This window comes from Pipistrellus hanaki, assembly GCF_964339955.1.
Source record: "Pipistrellus hanaki genome assembly, chromosome: 12".
Lineage (NCBI taxonomy): Eukaryota > Metazoa > Chordata > Mammalia > Chiroptera > Vespertilionidae > Pipistrellus > Pipistrellus hanaki.
Window position 1 is genome coordinate 40,824,196 of NC_140514.1, and position 5,647 is coordinate 40,829,842.

The following is a 5,647-nucleotide window of genomic DNA, read 5'->3' on the forward strand; positions in this document are numbered from 1 at the left end:
ACTGTTTGGTAGCAGGCAAAACTCGAGGGCACCTCACTCTCAGAAGTGCTTGCAGCGAGTACCGAAGGACCCTGAGAAACACTGAGGCTCAGGAGCTGCATAGGGCATGGCTGACAGAAGCCAAGGCTGTAGGCTCCACCCTGAAACTCCAGCCCATCAGGGAAGCTGCGAAAATGCCGAGACAAGGAAATAGATTACAAATGAAAGAAATGGAGGACAAAAAGCGACTGGATATAGAGTTCAAAACCACACTTATAAGGTTGTTCAAGAATCTCCTAAAAAAGGCCGATAAAATAAACGAGACCTCTGAGGATATGAAAAGGGATCAACTAGAAATAATAAGGGATCAACAAGAAATAATAAGGGATCAACAAGAAATAAAGAATACATTGTCTGAAATAAAAAATATTATACAGAGTCCTAAAAACAGAATGGAAGATCGCAAGAATCAAGTCAAAGATTTGGAACATAAAGAGCCAGAAGACAGTCCTCCGCAGAAGCAAGAAGGCAAGAGAATCCAGAAAGTTGAAGATAATGTAAGAAAACTCTGGGACAACTTCAAGTGAACCAACATCAGAATTATGGGGGTCCCAGAAGATGAGAGAGAGCAAGATATCAAAAACATACTGAAAGAAATAGTGACAGAAAACTTCCCCCACCTGGTGAAAGAATTAGACTTACAAGTCCAGGAAGTGCACAGAACTCCAAACAAAAGGAATCCAAAGAGGACCACACCAAGACAAATCATAATTAAAATTCCAAAAGCAAAAGACAAAGAGAGAATATTAAAAGCAGCAAGAGCAAAGCAGGTAGTTACCTATAAAGGAGCACCTATACGATTGTCAGCTGATTTCTCAACAGAAACCATGCAGGCCAGATGGGAATGGCAAGAAATATTCAAGGTGATAAATAGTAAGAACCTACAGCCAAAAATAATCTACCCAGCAAAGCTATCACTCAGAATCCAAGGCCAGATAAAGAGCTTCACTAATAAAATAAGCTAAAGGAGTTCATCACCACCAAACCAGAATTATATGAATTGCTAAAGGGGATTCTTTTGGAAAAGAAAGTAAATAAAGATAAAAACTATGAACAACAAATATGTAACTATCAACAAGTGAATCTAAAAACCAAAAAAATTTTTAAAAATCTGATGAACAATATTAACTGGTGAATATAATAGAATCAGAGGTATGGAAGGAAAGTGAACTGACGATTCTCGGCGAAAAGGGGAGATGGGGATGTGGGAAGAGACTGAACATAAACTGTGCACCTATGGTTGAGGACAATGATGGGTGGGGAAAGGGCAGAGAGTGGGGTGGGAACCTGGTGGAGGGGAGCAATGGAAGGGGGGGAAAAAAGAGGAACATCTGTAATAATATGAACAATAAAGATTTAAAAAAAAATAAAAAAATTCTTTATTGTTGAAAGTATTACATGTTTCCTTTTCCTCCTATTGATCTCTCCCAGCCCACCCCCAAGCTTATTTTCTTTATTAGCATTTATTGTGCTCTATAGTAATTTGTTCCTATGACTGTCTCTCCCACATTATTGTGAATTTCCCAAGGGTGGAGAACCTGTTTTGTCAACTTTATTTATCAGTGCTTAACACATTTATTTTTTAAGTTAAATTTAAATTCTTTATTGTTTAAAGTATTACATATGTCTCCTTTTCCACCCATTGACCTCTCCCCAGCTGCTCCCACCCTCTAGCAAATGCCCTCACCGCCCTATTGTCTGTGTCTATTGGTTATGCTTATATGCATTGCATGCATACAAGTCCTTTGGTTGATCTCTTAGGCACTCCTCCTCCCCTTCCCTCTGAGGTTGGACGGTCTGTTCGATGCTTTTAATACACTGATTTTTTTTTTGGTACATAGTAATTATTAAAAAGGAAAATATGACCACATTTTCCTCTTCAAGACCCATTCAAGATCTTTCATGACTTGACCTTCAGCTTTATTGGTCAACTTCCTAGAAAAATATATCTAACTAATCCTAAATCACAAAGAATATTTAAAAACCCAAATACTCTATAACTATTTAAGAAACTTAATTGGTAGTTATCTTCCCACAAAGTAAATGACAGGGAAGATGATTCCATTGATGAGTTCCATCAAACTCTCAAAGACTAAGAATTTCAATCTCAATGTATTTCAGAGAATAGGAGAGGGAACATTGCTCAATTAATTTTGCTAGGTCAGAGTACTATAAGAAAATAATTATAGGACAATCTCATCCATGAACTTAGATGTAAAAATTTTAAACAAAATATAAGCAAATAGAAAACAATGACACATAAAAAGAATTATGAAAGAAATAAAACTCATTGCTTGCAGATGCTATGGTTATGTATATAGAAAATATAAAATAATTTAGTTTTATCATTTTCTTCAAAAGGTCTCACATTTTATTAAATTTTATTCTTAGAGATTTGCCATTTTAATGTTAATTACATAATATCTTTTTAGCCGAAACCGGTTTGGCTCAATGGATATAGCGTCGGCTTGGGGACTGAAGGGTCCCGGGTTCGATTCCGGTCAAGGGCATGTACCTTGGTTTCGGGCATATCCCCAGTAGGGGGTGTGCAAGAGGCAGCTGATCGATGACTCTCTCTCATCAATGTTTCTAACTCTCTATCTCTCTCCCTTCCTCTCTGTACAAAATCAATAAAATAAATAAATAAATAATATCTTTTTAAATTTTGTTTTCAGTTTGTTGCTAATGCATAGAAATAGAATTAATTTCTATATATTGATTTTTAAAATTTAACAACTTTGCTGTACTTTCTTACTAATTTTAATGATTTATCCATAGATCCTTTTGGATATTTTTGTTCACAATCAAATATGGTGAATAATTACATACATAAGGTACATGAACAAAATCAGATCACAGCAGCATAAAGAATATCCATAAGAGTCTTGTTCACAATTACCCCACACTGCAAACAAGACATATGCTAATCAATGCTAGGAAGGATAAATTATGGTATAGTTACACATATAGAAATGATAAGTGATATAATACAGAAAGTGAGAGTTGAGTCAAACATAAATGTAGTTATTTGTAGAAGAGCTGAGAATATTGACAACGACATCATTTGATGACTCTATATCAGTGGTTCTCAACCTTTCTAATGCCACAACCCTTTAAACAGTTCCTTATGTTGTGGTGACCCCCAACCATGAAATTATTTTCATTACTACTTCATAACTGAATTTTGCTACTGTTAATGCATTGTAATGTAAATATCTGTGTTTTCCGATGGTCTTAGGCTCAAGACCCACAGGTTGAGAACCGCTAGCAGGTCGTCTAAGACCATCAGAAAACACAGATATTTACATTACGATTCATAACAGTAGCAAAATGTTTGAGGCAGCTGATCAATGTTTTTCTCTCATTGATGTTTTTCTCTTTCTATCCCTGTCCCTTCCTTTCTAAACAAACAAACAATTTTTTTTTAAAAGATCACTTTGTCAATTGCAGCTTGCACAGTCATTTTTAGATCCCACACTGTGTGCAATTCCAAGATTGGACTTTAATGAGGTAAGAGGTCGTTCTCTTCCCTATATCCTCAAACATGATTAATTAATGCATTTGATGTGTCTGACTACTAAGCAGCATCTGACTATATCTGACCTTGTACTATATTCTCCACTTTTGCCAAGAACACCCACTTACTGGTGTCCCTGCAACCTGGTTAAACCTGGAACTGAGCCTCCAATCACCAGAAGCCATCAAGTTACTCCCTTACTAAAAACCTTTCAATGGTTTCCAATTATACTGGGACAAAATCCAAAATCCTTACTCTGGCTCCAAAATTCTGTATGCATCTGTATGCGAGCTGGCCGAAGCCATGTCATCCCCTAACCAACCCCCTTCTAGTCTACCCCACCCTGGGGTGCCTTTCACATCCACAAATTGTGGGCCTCTCACTGTGGTTCCCACTGTCTGAGCATTCCCCTCCTTAATCCCCTCAACCTTTAAATAACAGACTTTAGGTCTTAATAGGTTAAGGCCTCCCATAAAAGCTTTTATAGCCTTTAGGACAATTTATGTGTGACTAATGATTTTCAGTGTTTCTCCCTCCCTGAACGCTCAATAAAAATTTCGTGGATCTTGAGCACTCTTAAAATTTATTTTTAAAAAATATCCTTATTGATTTTAGAGAGGAAGAGAGAGAAACAGCCATGATGAGAGAGAATCATTGAACGCTGCCTCCCGCATGCCCCACACTGGGATGGAGCCCACAACACAACTGGGGCGTGTGCCCTGACCGGGAATCCAACGGTGACCTCCTGGTTCATAGGTCAAAGCTCAACCACTGAGCCATGTGAGAAGGGCAATCCTGAGCACTTTTGTCTCCCCGGACTGTCACCTCGTTTAAAAAACCCAAAACAATTAATGAATAGATTTTTTTTGTGGGCTCTAAAAATTTCACATTTTTTTTTCTGACGTAAGAAAAAGAAAATCAAAACATTTTCTTTGATTCTTTCATGTGATTTTTCTTTTCTGACTTTACAAGAAGTTAGAACATTTTTGTGGGTCACATGCGTGGCCCAGTCCCCAGGCTTGGAGAGCCCTCCCGGGAGACAAGGCGTCTGCCCGCCCGTCCTCTGGTCAGACACCCCCCCCCCCCCTCCCGCCAGGCTGAGGTGAGACCCTCTGGGCATCCCTCTGGCCCCAGGCCCGAGCTTCGAACATTTCCTGGGGGAGGGTGCGAGCTGGCCGGAGCCCAACCTTGGAGGTGGCTTCTTTCGTTTCCCTCCTGTTTCCTCCCTCGGGTCTCCCTTAGCCCTCCTCCTGCCCCGAGGTGTGGCCCCGCGCGCGCCTGAGCAGAGGAAGGCGCCCCCCTTAGGCCGGGGGCTCGCCGCGGAAGTGGCCTCCGGGTCCACCTCAGGCTGCACCCCAGGACCTCGGTCTCCAAGGCCGCAGGGTGGGGTTGGGGGTGAGGTGTGTGTGTGTGTGTAAACCATTCTTTGGCCCTTGGCAGAGTTTTGGATTTCTGTGGAGAATAGTTACACCTGACACTTCCTGTCAGCTACCCCCGTAGAACGTTCCAGTGGTACTTCCACTGTGCTCTTGGCTCTCACCTTTCTCTTCTACATCACTCACTCGCTCACTCACTCACTCACTGAGTCAGTCACTCTTTTATTCAGTAAATATTTGTTGAGGGCCTACTATGTGCCAGGCCCAGTGGACACACATACAACGGTCCCTGCCCTCATGGGAGGTAGAGTGTAGTCTTCCCTTCGGAAGCTCTCGGAAGTCTTTCCAGACCTCCACAGTTCCATGCGGCTCTGCCCCTCTCCTCATTCCCATTTTCATTTCCTTGCTGTTGATTCCTATAGTCCCCTTGACAAAATCCAGTTGGGGTAGGGGTGCCCTGGTCCCATCAGTGGGTTGGTTACTCTGGGTCTTCAACTCTACCTGGTTGGACGGGAATTTCCGTCTCTGCTCAGCCCTCACGCAGGCGAGGACTCCCGCAGCCCATCAGCAGGAAGAACTCCCTCCTACACCTGGGTCTAGCCCCGCCCCCACAGGGTGGGGCATCTCGGCTCAGCCTGCGCTCCACTCAACCCTGATTGGCTGGAGGAGAGAAGCAGCCCTGCCATTGGTCCCTTCCTGAAGGGGCGGAGCGGGG

General features: G+C 41.7%; 1 protein-coding gene and 1 long non-coding RNA gene across 10 annotated transcripts in view; one reads left to right on the forward strand and one right to left on the reverse strand.

Annotated features, from left to right (window-relative positions):
- Positions 1 to 5,460, reverse strand: part of M1AP (meiosis 1 associated protein) — a 59,755-nt gene extending 54,295 nt beyond the window's left edge. Inside the window, exon 1 of the mRNA XM_084901381.1 lies at positions 5,434 to 5,460. The gene's annotated coding sequence lies outside the window, so the exon portion shown is untranslated. The remainder of the gene's footprint in view (positions 1 to 5,433) is intronic.
- LOC311631350 overlaps positions 1 to 5,647 on the forward strand; it is a 741,950-nt gene that overhangs the window by 96,056 nt on the left and 640,247 nt on the right. The window lies entirely within an intron of this gene.